Source organism: Lampris incognitus, unplaced genomic scaffold (genome assembly GCF_029633865.1).
Source record: "Lampris incognitus isolate fLamInc1 unplaced genomic scaffold, fLamInc1.hap2 H_3, whole genome shotgun sequence".
Taxonomy (NCBI): domain Eukaryota; kingdom Metazoa; phylum Chordata; class Actinopteri; order Lampriformes; family Lampridae; genus Lampris; species Lampris incognitus.
The window spans coordinates 952,125-979,641 of NW_026611078.1; positions in this window are offsets into that span (position 1 = coordinate 952,125).

Consider the following 27,517-nt stretch of genomic DNA (forward strand, 5'->3'; position numbering starts at 1 on the left):
CACACATCAGTCCCACAGAGACCGGCAGGTTCACACATATCAGTCCCACAGAGACCTGCAGGTTCACACACATCAGTCCCACAAAGACCTGCAGGTTCACACACATCAGTCCCACAGAGAGACCTGCAGGTTCACACACATCAGTCCCACAGAGACCTGCAGGTTCACACACATCAGTCCTACAGAAACCTGCAGGTTCACACACATCAGTCCCACAGAGACCTGCAGTTTCACACACATCAGTCCCGCAGAGACCTGCCGGTTCACACACATCAGTCCCACAGAGACCTGCAGGTTCACACACATCAGTCCCACAGAGACCTGCTGGTTCACACACTTCAGTCACACAGAGACCTGCAGGTTCACACACATCAGTCCCACAGAGAAACCTGCAGGTTCACACATATCAGTCCTACAGAGAGCTGCAGGTTCTCACACATCTGTCCCACAGAGAGACCTGCAGGTTCAAGACTTCAGTCCCGCAGAGACCTTCAGGTTCACACACATCAGTCCTACAGAGAGACCTGTAGGTTCACACACATCAGTCCCACAGAGAGACCTGCAGGTTCTCACACATCAATCCCACAGAGAGACATGCAGGTTCACACACATCAGTCCCACAGAGAGACCTGCAGGTTCACACACATCAGTCCCACAGAGACCTGCAGGTTCACAAACATCAGTCCCACAGAGAGACATGCAGGTTCAAACACATCAGTCCCACAGAGACCGGCAGGTTCACACATATCAGTCCCACAGAGACCTGCAGGTTCACACACATCAGTCCCACAAAGACCTGCAGGTTCACACACATCAGTCCCACAGAGAGACCTGCAGGTTCACACACATCAGTCCCACAGAGACCTGAAGGTTCACACACATCAGTCCTACAGAGACCTGCAGGTTCACACACTTCAGTCCTACAGAGACCTGCAGCTACACACACTTCAGTCCCACAGAGAGACCTGCAGGTTCACACACACCAGTCCCACAGAGAGACCTGCAGGTTCACGCACATCAATCCCACAGAGAGACCTGCAGGTTCACACACATCAGTCCTACAGAGACCTGCAAGTTCACACACATCAGTCCCACACAGAGACCTTCAGGTTCACACACACCAGTCCCAGAGAGAGACCTGCAGGTTCACACACATCAGTCCCACAGAGACCTGCAGGTTCACACACATCAGTCCCACAGAGAGACGTGCAGGTTCACACACATCAGTCCTACAGAGACCTGCAGGTTCAAACACATCCGTCCCACAGACACCTGCAGGTTCACACACATCAGGCCTACAGAGAGACCTGCAGGTTCACACACATCAGCCTCACAGAGAGACCTGCAGGTTCACACACACCAGTCTCACAGAGACCTGCAGGTTCACACACATCAGTCTCACAGAGAGACCTGCAGGTTCACACACATCAGTCTCACAGAGAGACCTACAGGTTCACACACATCAGTCCCACAGAGACCTGCACGTTCACACACATCAGTCCCACAGAGACCTGCAGGTTCACACACATCAGTCTCACAGAGAGACCTGCAGGTTCACACACATCAGTCCCACAGAGAGACCTGCAGGTTCACACACTTCAGTCCCACAGAGAGACCTGCAGGTTCACACACTTCAGTCCCAGAGAGAGACCTGCAGGTTCACACGCTTTAGTCCTACAGGGACTGGAGGTTCACACACTTCAGTCCTACAGAGACCTGCAGCTTCAAACACATCAGTCCCACAGAGACCTGCAGGTTCACACACTTCAGTCCCACAGAGACCTGCAGGTTCACACACATCAGTCCTACAGAGACCTGCAGGTTCACACACTTCAGTCCCACAAGAGACCTGTAGGTTCACACACATCAGTCCCACAGAGAGACCTGCAGGTTCACACACTTCAGTCCCAGAGAGACCTGCAGGTTCACACAATTCAGTCCTACAGAAAGACCTGCAGGGTCACACACATCAGTCCCACAAAGAGACCTGCAGGTTCACAGACATCAGTCCCACAGAGACCTGCAGGTTCACACACATCAGTCCCAAAGAGACCTGCGGGTTCACACACATCAGTCCCACAGAGACCTGCAGGTTCACACACATCAGTCCTACAGAGACCTGCAGGTTCACACACATCAGTCCTAAACAGACCTTCAGGTTCACACACTTCAGTCCTACAGAGAGACCTGCAGGTTCACACACATCAGTCCCACAAAGAGACCTGCAGGTTCACACACATCAGTCCCACAGAGACCTGCAGGTTCACGCACTTCAGTCCTACAGAGAGACCTGCAGGTTCACACAATTCAGTCCTACAGAGAGACCTGCAGGTTCACACACATCAGTCCCACAGAGACCTGCAGGTTCACAAACATCAGTCCCACAGAGAGACATGCAGGTTCAAACACATCAGTCCCACAGAGACCGGCAGGTTCACACATATCAGTCCCACAGAGACCTGCAGGTTCACACACATCAGTCCCACAAAGACCTGCAGGTTCACACACATCAGTCCCACAGAGAGACCTGCAGGTTCACACACATCAGTCCCACAGAGACCTGAAGGTTCACACACATCAGTCCTACAGAGACCTGCAGGTTCACACACTTCAGTCCTACAGAGACCTGCAGCTACACACACTTCAGTCCCACAGAGAGACCTGCAGGTTCACACACACCAGTCCCACAGAGAGACCTGCAGGTTCACGCACATCAATCCCACAGAGAGACCTGCAGGTTCACACACATCAGTCCTACAGAGACCTGCAAGTTCACACACATCAGTCCCACACAGAGACCTTCAAGTTCACACACACCAGTCCCAGAGAGAGACCTGCAGGTTCACACACATCAGTCCCACAGAGACCTGCAGGTTCACACACATCAGTCCCACAGAGAGACGTGCAGGTTCACACACATCAGTCCTACAGAGACCTGCAGGTTCAAACACATCCGTCCCACAGACACCTGCAGGTTCACACACATCAGGCCTACAGAGAGACCTGCAGGTTCACACACATCAGTCTCACAGAGAGACCTGCAGGTTCACACACACCAGTCTCACAGAGACCTGCAGGTTCACACACATCAGTCTCACAGAGAGACCTGCAGGTTCACACACATCAGTCTCACAGAGAGACCTACAGGTTCACACACATCAGTCCCACAGAGACCTGCACGTTCACACACATCAGTCCCACAGAGACCTGCAGGTTCACACACATCAGTCTCACAGAGAGACCTGCAGGTTCACACACATCAGTCCCACAGAGAGACCTGCAGGTTCACACACTTCAGTCCCACAGAGAGACCTGCAGGTTCACACACTTCAGTCCCAGAGAGAGACCTGCAGGTTCACACGCTTTAGTCCTACAGGGACTGGAGGTTCACACACTTCAGTCCTACAGAGACCTGCAGCTTCAAACACATCAGTCCCACAGAGACCTGCAGGTTCACACACTTCAGTCCCACAGAGACCTGCAGGTTCACACACATCAGTCCTACAGAGACCTGCAGGTTCACACACTTCAGTCCCACAAGAGACCTGTAGGTTCACACACATCAGTCCCACAGAGAGACCTGCAGGTTCACACACTTCAGTCCCAGAGAGACCTGCAGGTTCACACAATTCAGTCCTACAGAAAGACCTGCAGGGTCACACACATCAGTCCCACAAAGAGACCTGCAGGTTCACAGACATCAGTCCCACAGAGACCTGCAGGTTCACACACATCAGTCCCAAAGAGACCTGCGGGTTCACACACATCAGTCCCACAGAGACCTGCAGGTTCACACACATCAGTCCTACAGAGACCTGCAGGTTCACACACATCAGTCCTAAACAGACCTTCAGGTTCACACACTTCAGTCCTACAGAGAGACCTGCAGGTTCACACACATCAGTCCCACAAAGAGACCTGCAGGTTCACACACATCAGTCCCACAGAGACCTGCAGGTTCACGCACTTCAGTCCTACAGAGAGACCTGCAGGTTCACACAATTCAGTCCTACAGAGAGACCTGCAGGTTCAAACAATTCAGTCCTACAGAGAGACCTGCAGGATCACACACATCAGTCCCACAGAGAGACCTGCACGTTCACACACATCAGTCCCACAGAGAGACCTGCAGGTTCACACACTTCAGTCCTACAGAGACCTGCAGGTTCACACACGTCAGTCCTACAGAGAGACCTGCAGGTTCTCACACATCTGTCCCACCGAGACCTGCAGGTTCACACAATTCAGTCCCACAGAAAGACCTGCAGGTTCACACACATCAGTCCCACAGAGAGACCTGCAGGTTCACACACTTATATCCTACAGAGACCTGCAGGTTCACACACATCAGTCCCACCGAGACCTGCAGGTTCACACACTTCAGTCCCACAGAGAGACCTGTAGGTTCAGACACTTCAGTCCTACAGAAAGACCTGCAGGTTCACACAATTCAGTCCCACCGAGACCTGCAGGGTCACAAACATCAGTCCCACAGAGAGACCTGCAGGTTCACACACTTCAGTCCTACAGAGACCTGCAGGTTCACACACTTCAGTCCCACAGAGACCTGCAGGTTCACACACATCAGTCCTACAGAGACCTGCAGGGTCACACACATCAGTCCCACAGAGACCTGCAGGTTCACACACATCAGTCCTACAGAGAGACCTGCAGGTTCAGACACTTCAGTCACACAGAGACCTGCAGGTTCAGACACATCAGTCCTACAGAGACCTGCAGGGTCACACACATCAGTCCCACAGAGACCTACAGGTTCACACACATCAGTCCCACACAGAGACCTTCAGGTTCACACACACCAGTCCCAGAGAGAGACCTGCAGGTTCACACACATCAGTCCCACAGAGACCTGCAGGTTCACACACATCAGTCCTACAGAGAGACCTGCAGGTTCACACACATCAGTCTCACAGAGAGACCTGCAGGTTCACACACACCAGTCTCACAGAGAGACCTACAGGTTCACACACATCAGTCCCACAGAGACCTGCACGTTCACACACATCAGTCCCACAGAGACCTGCAGGTTCACACACATCAGTCTCACAGAGAGACCTGCAGGTTCACACACATCAGTCCCACAGAGAGACCTGCAGGTTCACACACTTCAGTCCCACAGAGAGACCTGCAGGTTCACACACTTCAGTCCCAGAGAGAGACCTGCAGGTTCACACGCTTTAGTCCTACAGGGACTGGAGGTTCACACACTTCAGTCCTACAGAGACCTGCAGCTTCAAACACATCAGTCCCACAGAGACCTGCAGGTTCACACACTTCAGTCCCACAGAGACCTGCAGGTTCACACACATCAGTCCTACAGAGACCTGCAGGTTCACACACTTCAGTCCCACAAGAGACCTGCAGGTTCACACACATCAGTCCCACAAGAGACCTGCAGGTTCACACACATCAGTTCCACAGAGAGACCTGTAGGTTCACACACATCAGTCCCACAGAGAGACCTGCAGGTTCACACACTTCAGTCCCAGAGAGACCTGCAGGTTCACACAATTCAGTCCTACAGAAAGACCTGCAGGGTCACACACATCAGTCCCACAAAGAGACCTGCAGGTTCACAGACATCAGTCCCACAGAGACCTGCAGGTTCACACACATCAGTCCCAAAGAGACCTGCGGGTTCACACACATCAGTCCCACAGAGACCTGCAGGTTCACACTCATCAGTCCCACAGAGACCTGCAGGTTCACAGTCATCAGTCCCACTGAGACCTGCAGGTTCACACACATCAAACCCACAAAGAGACCTGCAGGTTCACACACATCAGTCTTACAGAGACCTTCAGGGTCACAAACATCAGTCCCACAGAGAGACCTGCTGGTTCACACACATCAGTCCCACAGAGAGACCTGCATGTTCACACAAATAAGTCCCACAATGAGTCCTGCAGGTTCACACACATCAGTCCCACAATGAGACCTGCAGGTTCACACACATCAGTCCCACAGAGACCTGCAGGTTCACACACATCAGTCCCACAGAGAGACCTGCAGGTTCACACACATGAGTCCTACAGAGACCTGCAGGTTCACACACATCAGTCCTACAGAGACCTGCAGGTTCACACACATCAGTCCTAAACAGACCTGCAGGTTCACACACTTCAGTCCTACAGAGAGACCTGCAGGTTCACACACATCAGTCCCACAAAGAGACCTGCAGGTTCACACACATCAGTCCCACAGAGACCTGCAGGTTCACGCACTTCAGTCCTACAGAGAGACCTGCAGGTTCACACAATTCAGTCCTACAGAGAGACCTGCAGGTTCAAACAATTCAGTCCTACAGAGAGACCTGCAGGGTCACACACATCAGTCCCACAGAGAGACCTGCAGGTTCACACACACCAGTCCCACAGAGACCTGCAGGGTCACACACATCAGTCCCACAGAGAGACCTGCAGGTTCACATAATTCAGTCCTACAGAGACCTACAGGTTCACAAACATCTGTCCCACAGTGAGACCTGCAGGTTCACATACATCAGTCCTACAGAGACCTGCGGGTTCACACATATCAGTCTTACAGGGACCTGCAAGGTCACACACATCAGTCCCACAGAGAGACCTGCAGGTTCACACATATCAGTCCCACAGAGAGACCTGCAGGTTCACACACTTCAGTCCTACAGAGACCTGCAGGTTCACACACGTCAGTCCTACAGAGAGACCTGCAGGTTCTCACACATCTGTCCCACCGAGACCTGCAGGTTCACACAATTCAGTCCCACAGAAAGACCTGCAGGTTCACACACATCAGTCCCACAGAGAGACCTGCAGGTTCACACACTTATATCCTACAGAGACCTGCAGGTTCACACACATCAGTCCCACCGAGACCTGCAGGTTCACACACTTCAGTCCTACAGAGAGACCTGCAGGGTCACACACATCAGTCCCACAGAGAGACCTGCAGGTTCACACACTTCAGTCCTACAGAGACCTGCAGGTTCACACACTTCAGTCCCACAGAGACCTGCAGGTTCACACACATCAGTCCTACAGAGACCTGCAGGGTCACACACATCAGTCCCACAGAGACCTGCAGGTTCACACACATCAGTCCTACAGAGAGACCTGCAGGTTCAGACACTTCAGTCACACAGAGACCTGCAGGTTCAGACACATCAGTCCTACAGAGACCTGCAGGGTCACACACATCAGTCCCACAGAGACCTACAGGTTCACACACATCAGTCCCACACAGAGACCTTCAGGTTCACACACACCAGTCCCAGAGAGAGACCTGCAGGTTCACACACATCAGTCCTACAGAGACCTGCAAGTTCACACACATCAGTCCCACACAGAGACCTTCAGGTTCACACACACCAGTCCCAGAGAGAGACCTGCAGGTTCACACACATCAGTCCCACAGAGACCTGCAGGTTCACACACATCAGTCCCACAGAGAGACGTGCAGGTTCACACACATCAGTCCTACAGAGACCTGCAGGTTCAAACACATCCGTCCCACAGACACCTGCAGGTTCACACACATCAGGCCTACAGAGAGACCTGCAGGTTCACACACATCAGTCTCACAGAGAGACCTGCAGGTTCACACACACCAGTCTCACAGAGACCTGCAGGTTCACACACATCAGTCTCACAGAGAGACCTGCAGGTTCACACACATCAGTCTCACAGAGAGACCTACAGGTTCACACACATCAGTCCCACAGAGACCTGCACGTTCACACACATCAGTCCCACAGAGACCTGCAGGTTCACACACATCAGTCTCACAGAGAGACCTGCAGGTTCACACACATCAGTCCCACAGAGAGACCTGCAGGTTCACACACTTCAGTCCCACAGAGAGACCTGCAGGTTCACACACTTCAGTCCCAGAGAGAGACCTGCAGGTTCACACGCTTTAGTCCTACAGGGACTGGAGGTTCACACACTTCAGTCCTACAGAGACCTGCAGCTTCAAACACATCAGTCCCACAGAGACCTGCAGGTTCACACACTTCAGTCCCACAGAGACCTGCAGGTTCACACACATCAGTCCTACAGAGACCTGCAGGTTCACACACTTCAGTCCCACAAGAGACCTGTAGGTTCACACACATCAGTCCCACAGAGAGACCTGCAGGTTCACACACTTCAGTCCCAGAGAGACCTGCAGGTTCACACAATTCAGTCCTACAGAAAGACCTGCAGGGTCACACACATCAGTCCCACAAAGAGACCTGCAGGTTCACAGACATCAGTCCCACAGAGACCTGCAGGTTCACACACATCAGTCCCAAAGAGACCTGCGGGTTCACACACATCAGTCCCACAGAGACCTGCAGGTTCACACACATCAGTCCTACAGAGACCTGCAGGTTCACACACATCAGTCCTAAACAGACCTTCAGGTTCACACACTTCAGTCCTACAGAGAGACCTGCAGGTTCACACACATCAGTCCCACAAAGAGACCTGCAGGTTCACACACATCAGTCCCACAGAGACCTGCAGGTTCACGCACTTCAGTCCTACAGAGAGACCTGCAGGTTCACACAATTCAGTCCTACAGAGAGACCTGCAGGTTCAAACAATTCAGTCCTACAGAGAGACCTGCAGGTTCACACACATCAGTCCCACAGAGAGACCTGCAGGTTCACACACATCAGTCCCACAGAGAGACCTGCAGGTTCACACACTTCAGTCCTACAGAGACCTGCAGGTTCACACACGTCAGTCCTACAGAGAGACCTGCAGGTTCTCACACATCTGTCCCACCGAGACCTGCAGGTTCACACAATTCAGTCCCACAGAAAGACCTGCAGGTTCACACACATCAGTCCCACAGAGAGACCTGCAGGTTCACACACTTATATCCTACAGAGACCTGCAGGTTCACACACATCAGTCCCACCGAGACCTGCAGGTTCACACACTTCAGTCCCACAGAGAGACCTGTAGGTTCAGACACTTCAGTCCTACAGAAAGACCTGCAGGTTCACACAATTCAGTCCTACAGAGAGACCTGCAGGGTCACACACATCAGTCCCACAGAGAGACCTGCAGGTTCACACACTTCAGTCCTACAGAGACCTGCAGGTTCACACACTTCAGTCCCACAGAGACCTGCAGGTTCACACACATCAGTCCTACAGAGACCTGCAGGGTCACACACATCAGTCCCACAGAGACCTGCAGGTTCACACACATCAGTCCTACAGAGAGACCTGCAGGTTCAGACACTTCAGTCACACAGAGACCTGCAGGTTCAGACACATCAGTCCTACAGAGACCTGCAGGGTCACACACATCAGTCCCACAGAGACCTACAGGTTCACACACATCAGTCCCACACAGAGACCTTCAGGTTCACACACACCAGTCCCAGAGAGAGACCTGCAGGTTCACACACATCAGTCCCACAGAGACCTGCAGGTTCACACACATCAGTCCCACAGAGAGACCTGCAAGTTCACACACATCAGTCCCACAGAGAGACCTGCAGGTTCAAACACATCCGTCCCACAGACACCTGCAGGTTCACACACATCAGTCCTACAGAGAGACCTGCAGGTTCACACACATCAGTCTCACAGAGAGACCTGCAGGTTCACACACACCAGTCTCACAGAGAGACCTACAGGTTCACACACATCAGTCCCACAGAGACCTGCACGTTCACACACATCAGTCCCACAGAGACCTGCAGGTTCACGCACTTCAGTCCTACAGAGAGACCTGCAGGTTCACACAATTCAGTCCTACAGAGAGACCTGCAGGTTCAAACAATTCAGTCCTACAGAGAGACCTGCAGGGTCACACACATCAGTCCCACAGAGAGACCTGCAGGTTCACACACATCAGTCCCACAGAGACCTGCAGGGTCACACACATCAGTCCCACAGAGAGACCTGCAGGTTCACATAATTCAGTCCTACAGAGACCTACAGGTTCACAAACATCTGTCCCACAGTGAGACCTGCAGGTTCACATACATCAGTCCTACAGAGACCTGCGGATTCACACATATCAGTCTTACAGGGACCTGCAAGGTCACACACATCAGTCTCACAGAGAGACCTGCAGGTTCACACACACCAGTCTCACAGAGAGACCTACAGGTTCACACACATCAGTCCCACAGAGACCTGCACGTTCACACACATCAGTCCCACAGAGACCTGCAGGTTCACGCACTTCAGTCCTACAGAGAGACCTGCAGGTTCACACAATTCAGTCCTACAGAGAGACCTGCAGGTTCAAACAATTCAGTCCTACAGAGAGACCTGCAGGGTCACACACATCAGTCCCACAGAGAGACCTGCAGGTTCACACACATCAGTCCCACAGAGACCTGCAGGGTCACACACATCAGTCCCACAGAGAGACCTGCAGGTTCACATAATTCAGTCCTACAGAGACCTACAGGTTCACAAACATCTGTCCCACAGTGAGACCTGCAGGTTCACATACATCAGTCCTACAGAGACCTGCGGGTTCACACATATCAGTCTTACAGGGACCTGCAAGGTCACACACATCAGTCCCACAGAGAGACCTGCAGGTTCACACATATCAGTCCCACAGAGAGACCTGCAGGTTCACACACTTCAGTCCTACAGAGACCTGCAGGTTCACACACGTCAGTCCTACAGAGAGACCTGCAGGTTCTCACACATCTGTCCCACCGAGACCTGCAGGTTCACACAATTCAGTCCCACAGAAAGACCTGCAGGTTCACACACATCAGTCCCACAGAGAGACCTGCAGGTTCACACACTTATATCCTACAGAGACCTGCAGGTTCACACACATCAGTCCCACCGAGACCTGCAGGTTCACACACTTCAGTCCTACAGAGAGACCTGCAGGGTCACACACATCAGTCCCACAGAGAGACCTGCAGGTTCACACACTTCAGTCCTACAGAGACCTGCAGGTTCACACACTTCAGTCCCACAGAGACCTGCAGGTTCACACACATCAGTCCTACAGAGACCTGCAGGTTCACACACATCAGTCCCACAGAGACCTGCAGGTTCACACACATCAGTCCTACAGAGAGACCTGCAGGTTCAGACACTTCAGTCACACAGAGACCTGCAGGTTCAGACACATCAGTCCTACAGAGACCTGCAGGGTCACACACATCAGTCCCACAGAGACCTACAGGTTCACACACATCAGTCCCACACAGAGACCTTAAGGTTCACACACACCAGTCCCAGAGAGAGACTTGCAGGTTCACACACATCAGTCCTACAGAGACCTGCAAGTTCACACACATCAGTCCCACACAGAGACCTTCAGGTTCACACACACCAGTCCCAGAGAGAGACCTGCAGGTTCACACACATCAGTCCCACAGAGACCTGCAGGTTCACACACATCAGTCCCACAGAGAGACGTGCAGGTTCACACACATCAGTCCTACAGAGACCTGCAGGTTCAAACACATCCGTCCCACAGACACCTGCAGGTTCACACACATCAGGCCTACAGAGAGACCTGCAGGTTCACACACATCAGTCTCACAGAGAGACCTGCAGGTTCACACACACCAGTCTCACAGAGACCTGCAGGTTCACACACATCAGTCTCACAGAGAGACCTGCAGGTTCACACACATCAGTCTCACAGAGAGACCTACAGGTTCACACACATCAGTCCCACAGAGACCTGCACGTTCACACACATCAGTCCCACAGAGACCTGCAGGTTCACACACATCAGTCTCACAGAGAGACCTGCAGGTTCACACACATCAGTCCCACAGAGACCTGCAGGTTCACACACATCAGTCCCACAGAGAGACCTGCAGGTTCACACACTTCAGTCCCACAGAGAGACCTGCAGGTTCACACACTTCAGTCCCAGAGAGAGACCTGCAGGTTCACACGCTTTAGTCCTACAGGGACTGGAGGTTCACACACTTCAGTCCTACAGAGACCTGCAGCTTCAAACACATCAGTCCCACAGAGACCTGCAGGTTCACACACTTCAGTCCCACAGAGACCTGCAGGTTCACACACATCAGTCCTACAGAGACCTGCAGGTTCACACACTTCAGTCCCACAAGAGACCTGTAGGTTCACACACATCAGTCCCACAGAGAGACCTGCAGGTTCACACACTTCAGTCCCAGAGAGACCTGCAGGTTCACACAATTCAGTCCTACAGAAAGACCTGCAGGGTCACACACATCAGTCCCACAAAGAGACCTGCAGGTTCACAGACATCAGTCCCACAGAGACCTGCAGGTTCACACACATCAGTCCCAAAGAGACCTGCGGGTTCACACACATCAGTCCCACAGAGACCTGCAGGTTCACACACATCAGTCCTACAGAGACCTGCAGGTTCACACACATCAGTCCTAAACAGACCTTCAGGTTCACACACTTCAGTCCTACAGAGAGACCTGCAGGTTCACACACATCAGTCCCACAAAGAGACCTGCAGGTTCACACACATCAGTCCCACAGAGACCTGCAGGTTCACGCACTTCAGTCCTACAGAGAGACCTGCAGGTTCACACAATTCAGTCCTACAGAGAGACCTGCAGGTTCAAACAATTCAGTCCTACAGAGAGACCTGCAGGTTCACACACATCAGTCCCACAGAGAGACCTGCAGGTTCACACACATCAGTCCCACAGAGAGACCTGCAGGTTCACACACTTCAGTCCTACAGAGACCTGCAGGTTCACACACGTCAGTCCTACAGAGAGACCTGCAGGTTCTCACACATCTGTCCCACCGAGACCTGCAGGTTCACACAATTCAGTCCCACAGAAAGACCTGCAGGTTCACACACATCAGTCCCACAGAGAGACCTGCAGGTTCACACACTTATATCCTAGAGACCTGCAGGTTCACACACATCAGTCCCACAGAGAGACCTGCAGGTTCACACACTTCAGTCCCACAGAGAGACCTGTAGGTTCAGACACTTCAGTCCTACAGAAAGACCTGCAGGTTCACACAATTCAGTCCTACAGAGAGACCTGCAGGGTCACACACATCAGTCCCACAGAGAGACCTGCAGGTTCACACACTTCAGTCCTACAGAGACCTGCAGGTTCACACACTTCAGTCCCACAGAGACCTGCAGGTTCACACACATCAGTCCTACAGAGACCTGCAGGGTCACACACATCAGTCCCACAGAGACCTGCAGGTTCACACACATCAGTCCTACAGAGAGACCTGCAGGTTCAGACACTTCAGTCACACAGAGACCTGCAGGTTCAGACACATCAGTCCTACAGAGACCTGCAGGGTCACACACATCAGTCCCACAGAGACCTACAGGTTCACACACATCAGTCCCACACAGAGACCTTCAGGTTCACACACACCAGTCCCAGAGAGAGACCTGCAGGTTCACACACATCAGTCCCACAGAGACCTGCAGGTTCACACACATCAGTCCCACAGAGAGACCTGCAAGTTCACACACATCAGTCCCACAGAGAGACCTGCAGGTTCAAACACATCCGTCCCACAGACACCTGCAGGTTCACACACATCAGTCCTACAGAGAGACCTGCAGGTTCACACACATCAGTCTCACAGAGAGACCTGCAGGTTCACACACACCAGTCTCACAGAGAGACCTACAGGTTCACACACATCAGTCCCACAGAGACCTGCACGTTCACACACATCAGTCCCACAGAGACCTGCAGGTTCACACACATCAGTCTCACAGAGAGACCTGCAGGTTCACACACACCAGTCCCACAGAGAGACCTGCAGGTTCACACACTTCAGTCCCACAGAGAGACCTGCAGGTTCACACACTTCAGTCCCAGAGAGAGACCTGCAGGTTCACACGCTTTAGTCCTACAGGGACTGGAGGTTCACACACTTCAGTCCTACAGAGACCTGCAGCTTCAAACACATCAGTCCCACAGAGACCTGCAGGTTCACATACTTCAGTCCCACAGAGACCTGCAGGTTCACACACATCAGTCCTACAGAGACCTGCAGGTTCACACACTTCAGTCCCACAAGAGACCTGCAGGTTCACACACATCAGTCCCACAAGAGACCTGCAGGTTCACACACATCAGTTCCACAGAGAGACCTGTAGGTTCACACACATCAGTCCCACAGAGAGACCTGCAGGTTCACACACTTCAGTCCCAGAGAGACCTGCAGGTTCACACAATTCAGTCCTACAGAAAGACCTGCAGGGTCACACACATCAGTCCCACAAAGAGACCTGCAGGTTCACAGACATCAGTCCCACAGAGACCTGCAGGTTCACACACATCAGTCCCAAAGAGACCTGCGGGTTCACACACATCAGTCCCACAGAGACCTGCAGGTTCACACTCATCAGTCCCACAGAGACCTGCAGGTTCACACTCATCAGTCCCACAGAGACCTGCAGGTTCACACTCATCAGTCCCACAGAGACCTGCAGGTTCACACACATCAAACCCACAAAGAGACCTGCAGGTTCACACACATCAGTCTTACAGAGACCTTCAGGGTCACAAACATCAGTCCCACAGAGAGACCTGCTGGTTCACACACATCAGTCCCACAGAGAGACCTGCATGTTCACACAAATAAGTCCCACAATGAGTCCTGCAGGTTCACACACATCAGTCCCACAATGAGACCTGCAGGTTCACACACATCAGTCCCACAGAGACCTGCAGGTTCACACACATCAGTCCCACAGAGAGACCTGCAGGTTCACACACATGAGTCCTACAGAGACCTGCAGGTTCACACACATCAGTCCTACAGAGACATGCAGGTTCACACACTTCAGTCCCACAGAGAGACCTGCATGCTCACACACATCAGTCCTAAACAGACCTTCAGGTTCACACACTTCAGTCCTACAGAGAGACCTGCAGGTTCACACACATCAGTCCCACAAAGAGACCTGCAGGTTCACACACATCAGTCCCACAGAGACCTGCAGGTTCACGCACTTCAGTCCTACAGAGAGACCTGCAGGTTCACACAATTCAGTCCTACAGAGAGACCTGCAGGTTCAAACAATTCAGTCCTACAGAGAGACCTGCAGGGTCACACACATCAGTCCCACAGAGAGACCTGCAGGTTCACACACATCAGTCCCACAGAGACCTGCAGGTTCACACACATCAGTCCCACAGAGAGACCTGCAGGTTCACACAATTCAGTCCTACAGAGAGACCTGCAGGTTCAGACACTTCAGTCCCACAGAGACCTACAGGTTCACAAACATCTGTCCCACAGTGAGACCTGCAGGTTCACATACATCAGTCCTACAGAGACCTGCAGGTTCACACATATCAGTCTCACAGAGAGACCTGCAGGTTCACACACATCAGTCCCACAGAGAGACCTGCAGGTTCACACACTTCAGTCCCACAGAGAGACCTGCAGGTTCACACACTTCAGTCCCAGAGAGAGACCTGCAGGTTCACACGCTTTAGTCCTACAGGGACTGGAGGTTCACACACTTCAGTCCTACAGAGACCTGCAGCTTCAAACACATCAGTCCCACAGAGACCTGCAGGTTCACACACTTCAGTCTCACAGAGAGACCTGCAGGTTCACACACATCAGTCCCACAGAGAGACCTGCAGGTTCACACACTTCAGTCCCACAGAGAGACCTGCAGGTTCACACACTTCAGTCCCAGAGAGAGACCTGCAGGTTCACACGCTTTAGTCCTACAGGGACTGGAGGTTCACACACTTCAGTCCTACAGAGACCTGCAGCTTCAAACACATCAGTCCCACAGAGACCTGCAGGTTCACACACTTCAGTCCCACAGAGACCTGCAGGTTCACACACATCAGTCCTACAGAGACCTGCAGGTTCACACACTTCAGTCCCACAAGAGACCTGTAGGTTCACACACATCAGTCCCACAGAGAGACCTGCAGGTTCACACACTTCAGTCCCAGAGAGACCTGCAGGTTCACACAATTCAGTCCTACAGAAAGACCTGCAGGTTCACAGACATCAGTCCCACAGAGACCTGCAGGTTCACACACATCAGTCCCAAAGAGACCTGCGGGTTCACACACATCAGTCCCACAGAGACCTGCAGGTTCACACTCATCAGTCCCACAGAGACCTGCAGGTTCACACTCATCAGTCCCACAGAGACCTGCAGGTTCACACTCATCAGTCCCACAGAGACCTGCAGGTTCACACACATCAAACCCACAAAGAGACCTGCAGGTTCACACACATCAGTCTTACAGAGACCTTCAGGGTCACAAACATCAGTCCCACAGAGAGACCTGCTGGTTCACACACATCAGTCCCACAGAGAGACCTGCATGTTCACACAAATAAGTCCCACAATGAGTCCTGCAGGTTCACACACATCAGTCCCACAATGAGACCTGCAGGTTCACACTCATCAGTCCCACAGAGACCTGCAGGTTCACACTCATCAGTCCCACAGAGACCTGCAGGTTCACACTCATCAGTCCCACAGAGACCTGCAGGTTCACACACATCAAACCCACAAAGAGACCTGCAGGTTCACACACATCAGTCTTACAGAGACCTTCAGGGTCACAAACATCAGTCCCACAGAGAGACCTGCTGGTTCACACACATCAGTCCCACAGAGAGACCTGCATGTTCACACAAATAAGTCCCACAATGAGTCCTGCAGGTTCACACACATCAGTCCCACAATGAGACCTGCAGGTTCACACACATCAGTCCCACAGAGACCTGCAGGTTCACACACATCAGTCCCACAGAGAGACCTGCAGGTTCACACACATGAGTCCTACAGAGACCTGCAGGTTCACACACATCAGTCCTACAGAGACCTGCAGGTTCACACACATCAGTCCTAAACAGACCTGCAGGTTCACACACTTCAGTCCTACAGAGAGACCTGCAGGTTCACACACATCAGTCCCACAAAGAGACCTGCAGGTTCACACACATCAGTCCCACAGAGACCTGCAGGTTCACGCACTTCAGTCCTACAGAGAGACCTGCAGGTTCACACAATTCAGTCCTACAGAGAGACCTGCAGGTTCAAACAATTCAGTCCTACAGAGAGACCTGCAGGGTCACACACATCAGTCCCACAGAGAGACCTGCAGGTTCACACACATCAGTCCCACAGAGACCTGCAGGGTCACACACATCAGTCCCACAGAGAGACCTGCAGGTTCACATAATTCAGTCCTACAGAGACCTACAGGTTCACAAACATCTGTCCCACAGTGAGACCTGCAGGTTCACATACATCAGTCCTACAGAGACCTGCGGGTTCACACATATCAGTCTTACAGGGACCTGCAAGGTCACACACATCAGTCCCACAGAGAGACCTGCAGGTTCACACATATCAGTCCCACAGAGAGACCTGCAGGTTCACACACTTCAGTCCTACAGAGACCTGCAGGTTCACACACGTCAGTCCTACAGAGAGACCTGCAGGTTCTCACACATCTGTCCCACCGAGACCTGCAGGTTCACACAATTCAGTCACACAGAAAGACCTGCAGGTTCACACACATCAGTCCCACAGAGAGACCTGCAGGTTCACACACTTATATCCTACAGAGACCTGCAGGTTCACACACATCAGTCCCACCGAGACCTGCAGGTTCACACACTTCAGTCCTACAGAGAGACCTGCAGGGTCACACACATCAGTCCCACAGAGAGACCTGCAGGTTCACACACTTCAGTCCTACAGAGACCTGCAGGTTCACACACTTCAGTCCCACAGAGACCTGCAGGTTCACACACATCAGTCCTACAGAGACCTGCAGGGTCACACACATCAGTCCCACAGAGACCTGCAGGTTCACACACATCAGTCCTACAGAGAGACCTGCAGGTTCAGACACTTCAGTCACACAGAGACCTGCAGGTTCAGACACATCAGTCCTACAGAGACCTGCAGGGTCACACACATCAGTCCCACAGAGACCTACAGGTTCACACACATCAGTCCCACACAGAGACCTTCAGGTTCACACACACCAGTCCCAGAGAGAGACCTGCAGGTTCACACACATCAGTCCTACAGAGACCTGCAAGTTCACACACATCAGTCCCACACAGAGACCTTCAGGTTCACACACACCAGTCCCAGAGAGAGACCTGCAGGTTCACACACATCAGTCCCACAGAGACCTGCAGGTTCACACACATCAGTCCCACAGAGAGACGTGCAGGTTCACACACATCAGTCCTACAGAGACCTGCAGGTTCAAACACATCCGTCCCACAGACACCTGCAGGTTCACACACATCAGGCCTACAGAGAGACCTGCAGGTTCACACACATCAGTCTCACAGAGAGACCTGCAGGTTCACACACACCAGTCTCACAGAGACCTGCAGGTTCACACACATCAGTCTCACAGAGAGACCTGCAGGTTCACACACATCAGTCTCACAGAGAGACCTACAGGTTCACACACATCAGTCCCACAGAGACCTGCACGTTCACACACATCAGTCCCACAGAGACCTGCAGGTTCACACACATCAGTCTCACAGAGAGACCTGCAGGTTCACACACATCAGTCCCACAGAGAGACCTGCAGGTTCACACACTTCAGTCCCACAGAGAGACCTGCAGGTTCACACACTTCAGTCCCAGAGAGAGACCTGCAGGTTCACACGCTTTAGTCCTACAGGGACTGGAGGTTCACACACTTCAGTCCTACAGAGACCTGCAGCTTCAAACACATCAGTCCCACAGAGACCTGCAGGTTCACACACTTCAGTCCCACAGAGACCTGCAGGTTCACACACATCAGTCCTACAGAGACCTGCAGGTTCACACACTTCAGTCCCACAAGAGACCTGTAGGTTCACACACATCAGTCCCACAGAGAGACCTGCAGGTTCACACACTTCAGTCCCAGAGAGACCTGCAGGTTCACACAATTCAGTCCTACAGAAAGACCTGCAGGGTCACACACATCAGTCCCACAAAGAGACCTGCAGGTTCACAGACATCAGTCCCACAGAGACCTGCAGGTTCACACACATCAGTCCCAAAGAGACCTGCGGGTTCACACACATCAGTCCCACAGAGACCTGCAGGTTCACACACATCAGTCCTACAGAGACCTGCAGGTTCACACAATTCAGTCCTACAGAGAGACCTGCAGGTTCAAACAATTCAGTCCTACAGAGAGACCTGCAGGTTCACACACATCAGTCCCACAGAGAGACCTGCAGGTTCACACACATCAGTCCCACAGAGAGACCTGCAGGTTCACACACTTCAGTCCTACAGAGACCTGCAGGTTCACACACGTCAGTCCTACAGAGAGACCTGCAGGTTCTCACACATCTGTCCCACCGAGACCTGCAGGTTCACACAATTCAGTCCCACAGAAAGACCTGCAGGTTCACACACATCAGTCCCACAGAGAGACCTGCAGGTTCACACACTTATATCCTACAGAGACCTGCAGGTTCACACACATCAGTCCCACCGAGACCTGCAGGTTCACACACTTCAGTCCCACAGAGAGACCTGTAGGTTCAGACACTTCAGTCCTACAGAAAGACCTGCAGGTTCACACAATTCAGTCCTACAGAGAGACCTGCAGGGTCACACACATCAGTCCCACAGAGAGACCTGCAGGTTCACACACATCAGTCCCACAGAGACCTGCAGGTTCACGCACTTCAGTCCTACAGAGAGACCTGCAGGTTCACACAATTCAGTCCTACAGAGAGACCTGCAGGTTCAAACAATTCAGTCCTACAGAGAGACCTGCAGGGTCACACACATCAGTCCCACAGAGAGACCTGCAGGTTCACACACATCAGTCCCACAGAGACCTGCAGGGTCACACACATCAGTCCCACAGAGAGACCTACAGGTTCACAAACATCTGTCCCACAGTGAGACCTGCAGGTTCACATACATCAGTCCTACAGAGACCTGCGGGTTCACACATATCAGTCTTACAGGGACCTGCAAGGTCACACACATCAGTCCCACAGAGAGACCTGCAGGTTCACACATATCAGTCCCACAGAGAGACCTGCAGGTTCACACACTTCAGTCCTACAGAGACCTGCAGGTTCACACACGTCAGTCCTACAGAGAGACCTGCAGGTTCTCACACATCTGTCCCACCGAGACCTGCAGGTTCACACAATTCAGTCCCACAGAAAGACCTGCAGGTTCACACACATCAGTCCCACAGAGAGACCTGCAGGTTCACACACTTATATCCTACAGAGACCTGCAGGTTCACACACATCAGTCCCACCGAGACCTGCAGGTTCACACACTTCAGTCCTACAGAGAGACCTGCAGGGTCACACACATCAGTCCCACAGAGAGACCTGCAGGTTCACACACTTCAGTCCTACAGAGACCTGCAGGTTCACACACTTCAGTCCCACAGAGACCTGCAGGTTCACACACATCAGTCCTACAGAGACCTGCAGGGTCACACACATCAGTCCCACAGAGACCTGCAGGTTCACACACATCAGTCCTACAGAGAGACCTGCAGGTTCAGACACTTCAGTCACACAGAGACCTGCAGGTTCAGACACATCAGTCCTACAGAGACCTGCAGGGTCACACACATCAGTCCCACAGAGACCTACAGGTTCACACACATCAGTCCCACACAGAGACCTTCAGGTTCACACACACCAGTCCCAGAGAGAGACCTGCAGGTTCACACACATCAGTCCTACAGAGACCTGCAAGTTCACACACATCAGTCCCACACAGAGACCTTCAGGTTCACACACACCAGTCCCAGAGAGAGACCTGCAGGTTCACACACATCAGTCCCACAGAGACCTGCAGGTTCACACACATCAGTCCCACAGAGAGACGTGCAGGTTCACACACATCAGTCCTACAGAGACCTGCAGGTTCAAACACATCCGTCCCACAGACACCTGCAGGTTCACACACATCAGGCCTACAGAGAGACCTGCAGGTTCACACACATCAGTCTCACAGAGAGACCTGCAGGTTCACACACACCAGTCTCACAGAGACCTGCAGGTTCACACACATCAGTCTCACAGAGAGACCTGCAGGTTCACACACATCAGTCTCACAGAGAGACCTACAGGTTCACACACATCAGTCCCACAGAGACCTGCACGTTCACACACATCAGTCCCACAGAGACCTGCAGGTTCACACACATCAGTCTCACAGAGAGACCTGCAGGTTCACACACATCAGTCCCACAGAGAGACCTGCAGGTTCACACACTTCAGTCCCACAGAGAGACCTGCAGGTTCACACACATCAGTCCCAGAGAGAGACCTGCAGGTTCACACGCTTTAGTCCTACAGGGACTGGAGGTTCACACACTTCAGTCCTACAGAGACCTGCAGCTTCAAACACATCAGTCCCACAGAGACCTGCAGGTTCACACACTTCAGTCCCACAGAGACCTGCAGGTTCACACACATCAGTCCTACAGAGACCTGCAGGTTCACACACTTCAGTCCCACAAGAGACCTGTAGGTTCACACACATCAGTCCCACAGAGAGACCTGCAGGTTCACACACTTCAGTCCCAGAGAGACCTGCAGGTTCACACAATTCAGTCCTACAGAAAGACCTGCAGGGTCACACACATCAGTCCCACAAAGAGACCTGCAGGTTCACAGACATCAGTCCCACAGAGACCTGCAGGTTCACACACATCAGTCCCAAAGAGACCTGCGGGTTCACACACATCAGTCCCACAGAGACCTGCAGGTTCACACACATCAGTCCTACAGAGACCTGCAGGTTCACACACATCAGTCCTAAACAGACCTTCAGGTTCACACACTTCAGTCCTACAGAGAGACCTGCAGGTTCACACACATCAGTCCCACAAAGAGACCTGCAGGTTCACACACATCAGTCCCACAGAGACCTGCAGGTTCACGCACTTCAGTCCTACAGAGAGACCTGCAGGTTCACACAATTCAGTCCTACAGAGAGACCTGCAGGTTCAAACAATTCAGTCCTACAGAGAGACCTGCAGGTTCACACACATCAGTCCCACAGAGAGACCTGCAGGTTCACACACATCAGTCCCACAGAGAGACCTGCAGGTTCACACACTTCAGTCCTACAGAGACCTGCAGGTTCACACACGTCAGTCCTACAGAGAGACCTGCAGGTTCTCACACATCTGTCCCACCGAGACCTGCAGGTTCACACAATTCAGTCCCACAGAAAGACCTGCAGGTTCACACACATCAGTCCCACAGAGAGACCTGCAGGTTCACACACTTATATCCTACAGAGACCTGCAGGTTCACACACATCAGTCCCACCGAGACCTGCAGGTTCACACACTTCAGTCCCACAGAGAGACCTGTAGGTTCAGACACTTCAGTCCTACAGAAAGACCTGCAGGTTCACACAATTCAGTCCTACAGAGAGACCTGCAGGGTCACACACATCAGTCCCACAGAGAGACCTGCAGGTTCACACACTTCAGTCCTACAGAGACCTGCAGGTTCACACACTTCAGTCCCACAGAGACCTGCAGGTTCACACACATCAGTCCTACAGAGACCTGCAGGGTCACACACATCAGTCCCACAGAGACCTGCAGGTTCACACACATCAGTCCTACAGAGAGACCTGCAGGTTCAGACACTTCAGTCACACAGAGACCTGCAGGTTCAGACACATCAGTCCTACAGAGACCTGCAGGGTCACACACATCAGTCCCACAGAGACCTACAGGTTCACACACATCAGTCCCACACAGAGACCTTCAGGTTCACACACACCAGTCCCAGAGAGAGACCTGCAGGTTCACACACATCAGTCCCACAGAGACCTGCAGGTTCACACACATCAGTCCCACAGAGAGACCTGCAAGTTCACACACATCAGTCCCACAGAGAGACCTGCAGGTTCAAACACATCCGTCCCACAGACACCTGCAGGTTCACACACATCAGTCCTACAGAGAGACCTGCAGGTTCACACACATCAGTCTCACAGAGAGACCTGCAGGTTCACACACACCAGTCTCACAGAGAGACCTACAGGTTCACACACATCAGTCCCACAGAGACCTGCACGTTCACACACATCAGTCCCACAGAGACCTGCAGGTTCACGCACTTCAGTCCTACAGAGAGACCTGCAGGTTCACACAATTCAGTCCTACAGAGAGACCTGCAGGTTCAAACAATTCAGTCCTACAGAGAGACCTGCAGGGTCACACACATCAGTCCCACAGAGAGACCTGCAGGTTCACACACATCAGTCCCACAGAGACCTGCAGGGTCACACACATCAGTCCCACAGAGAGACCTGCAGGTTCACATAATTCAGTCCTACAGAGACCTACAGGTTCACAAACATCTGTCCCACAGTGAGACCTGCAGGTTCACATACATCAGTCCTACAGAGACCTGCGGGTTCACACATATCAGTCTTACAGGGACCTGCAAGGTCACACACATCAGTCTCACAGAGAGACCTGCAGGTTCACACACACCAGTCTCACAGAGAGACCTACAGGTTCACACACATCAGTCCCACAGAGACCTGCACGTTCACACACATCAGTCCCACAGAGACCTGCAGGTTCACGCACTTCAGTCCTACAGAGAGACCTGCAGGTTCACACAATTCAGTCCTACAGAGAGACCTGCAGGTTCAAACAATTCAGTCCTACAGAGAGACCTGCAGGGTCACACACATCAGTCCCACAGAGAGACCTGCAGGTTCACACACATCAGTCCCACAGAGACCTGCAGGGTCACACACATCAGTCCCACAGAGACCTGCAGGTTCACATAATTCAGTCCTACAGAGACCTACAGGTTCACAAACATCTGTCCCACAGTGAGACCTGCAGGTTCACATACATCAGTCCTACAGAGACCTGCGGGTTCACACATATCAGTCTTACAGGGACCTGCAAGGTCACACACATCAGTCCCACAGAGAGACCTGCAGGTTCACACATATCAGTCCCACAGAGAGACCTGCAGGTTCACACACTTCAGTCCTACAGAGACCTGCAGGTTCACACACGTCAGTCCTACAGAGAGACCTGCAGGTTCTCACACATCTGTCCCACCGAGACCTGCAGGTTCACACAATTCAGTCCCACAGAAAGACCTGCAGGTTCACACACATCAGTCCCACAGAGAGACCTGCAGGTTCACACACTTATATCCTACAGAGACCTGCAGGTTCACACACATCAGTCCCACCGAGACCTGCAGGTTCACACACTTCAGTCCTACAGAGAGACCTGCAGGGTCACACACATCAGTCCCACAGAGAGACCTGCAGGTTCACACACTTCAGTCCTACAGAGACCTGCAGGTTCACACACTTCAGTCCCACAGAGACCTGCAGGTTCACACACATCAGTCCTACAGAGACCTGCAGGTTCACACACATCAGTCCCACAGAGACCTGCAGGTTCACACACATCAGTCCTACAGAGAGACCTGCAGGTTCAGACACTTCAGTCACACAGAGACCTGCAGGTTCAGACACATCAGTCCTACAGAGACCTGCAGGGTCACACACATCAGTCCCACAGAGACCTACAGGTTCACACACATCAGTCCCACACAGAGACCTTCAGGTTCACACACACCAGTCCCAGAGAGAGACCTGCAGGTTCACACACATCAGTCCTACAGAGACCTGCAAGTTCACACACATCAGTCCCACACAGAGACCTTCAGGTTCACACACACCAGTCCCAGAGAGAGACCTGCAGGTTCACACACATCAGTCCCACAGAGACCTGCAGGTTCACACACATCAGTCCCACAGAGAGACGTGCAGGTTCACACACATCAGTCCTACAGAGACCTGCAGGTTCAAACACATCCGTCCCACAGACACCTGCAGGTTCACACACATCAGGCCTACAGAGAGACCTGCAGGTTCACACACATCAGTCTCACAGAGAGACCTGCAGGTTCACACACACCAGTCTCACAGAGACCTGCAGGTTCACACACATCAGTCTCACAGAGAGACCTGCAGGTTCACACACATCAGTCTCACAGAGAGACCTACAGGTTCACACACATCAGTCCCACAGAGACCTGCACGTTCACACACATCAGTCCCACAGAGACCTGCAGGTTCACACACATCAGTCTCACAGAGAGACCTGCAGGTTCACACACATCAGTCCCACAGAGACCTGCAGGTTCACACACATCAGTCCCACAGAGAGACCTGCAGGTTCACACACTTCAGTCCCACAGAGAGACCTGCAGGTTCACACACTTCAGTCCCAGAGAGAGACCTGCAGGTTCACACGCTTTAGTCCTACAGGGACTGGAGGTTCACACACTTCAGTCCTACAGAGACCTGCAGCTTCAAACACATCAGTCCCACAGAGACCTGCAGGTTCACACACTTCAGTCCCACAGAGACCTGCAGGTTCACACACATCAGTCCTACAGAGACCTGCAGGTTCACACACTTCAGTCCCACAAGAGACCTGTAGGTTCACACACATCAGTCCCACAGAGAGACCTGCAGGTTCACACACTTCAGTCCCAGAGAGACCTGCAGGTTCACACAATTCAGTCCTACAGAAAGACCTGCAGGGTCACACACATCAGTCCCACAAAGAGACCTGCAGGTTCACAGACATCAGTCCCACAGAGACCTGCAGGTTCACACACATCAGTCCCAAAGAGACCTGCGGGTTCACACACATCAGTCCCACAGAGACCTGCAGGTTCACACACATCAGTCCTACAGAGACCTGCAGGTTCACACACATCAGTCCTAAACAGACCTTCAGGTTCACACACTTCAGTCCTACAGAGAGACCTGCAGGTTCACACACATCAGTCCCACAAAGAGACCTGCAGGTTCACACACATCAGTCCCACAGAGACCTGCAGGTTCACGCACTTCAGTCCTACAGAGAGACCTGCAGGTTCACACAATTCAGTCCTACAGAGAGACCTGCAGGTTCAAACAATTCAGTCCTACAGAGAGACCTGCAGGTTCACACACATCAGTCCCACAGAGAGACCTGCAGGTTCACACACATCAGTCCCACAGAGAGACCTGCAGGTTCACACACTTCAGTCCTACAGAGACCTGCAGGTTCACACACGTCAGTCCTACAGAGAGACCTGCAGGTTCTCACACATCTGTCCCACCGAGACCTGCAGGTTCACACAATTCAGTCCCACAGAAAGACCTGCAGGTTCACACACATCAGTCCCACAGAGAGACCTGCAGGTTCACACACTTATATCCTACAGAGACCTGCAGGTTCACACACATCAGTCCCACAGAGAGACCTGCAGGTTCACACACTTCAGTCCCACAGAGAGACCTGTAGGTTCAGACACTTCAGTCCTACAGAAAGACCTGCAGGTTCACACAATTCAGTCCTACAGAGAGACCTGCAGGGTCACACACATCAGTCCCACAGAGAGACCTGCAGGTTCACACACTTCAGTCCTACAGAGACCTGCAGGTTCACACACTTCAGTCCCACAGAGACCTGCAGGTTCACACACATCAGTCCTACAGAGACCTGCAGGGTCACACACATCAGTCCCACAGAGACCTGCAGGTTCACACACATCAGTCCTACAGAGAGACCTGCAGGTTCAGACACTTCAGTCACACAGAGACCTGCAGGTTCAGACACATCAGTCCTACAGAGACCTGCAGGGTCACACACATCAGTCCCACAGAGACCTACAGGTTCACACACATCAGTCCCACACAGAGACCTTCAGGTTCACACACACCAGTCCCAGAGAGAGACCTGCAGGTTCACACACATCAGTCCCACAGAGACCTGCAGGTTCACACACATCAGTCCCACAGAGAGACCTGCAAGTTCACACACATCAGTCCCACAGAGAGACCTGCAGGTTCAAACACATCCGTCCCACAGACACCTGCAGGTTCACACACATCAGTCCTACAGAGAGACCTGCAGGTTCACACACATCAGTCTCACAGAGAGACCTGCAGGTTCACACACACCAGTCTCACAGAGAGACCTACAGGTTCACACACATCAGTCCCACAGAGACCTGCACGTTCACACACATCAGTCCCACAGAGACCTGCAGGTTCACACACATCAGTCTCACAGAGAGACCTGCAGGTTCACACACACCAGTCCCACAGAGAGACCTGCAGGTTCACACACTTCAGTCCCACAGAGAGACCTGCAGGTTCACACACTTCAGTCCCAGAGAGAGACCTGCAGGTTCACACGCTTTAGTCCTACAGGGACTGGAGGTTCACACACTTCAGTCCTACAGAGACCTGCAGCTTCAAACACATCAGTCCCACAGAGACCTGCAGGTTCACATACTTCAGTCCCACAGAGACCTGCAGGTTCACACACATCAGTCCTACAGAGACCTGCAGGTTCACACACTTCAGTCCCACAAGAGACCTGCAGGTTCACACACATCAGTCCCACAAGAGACCTGCAGGTTCACACACATCAGTTCCACAGAGAGACCTGTAGGTTCACACACATCAGTCCCACAGAGAGACCTGCAGGTTCACACACTTCAGTCCCA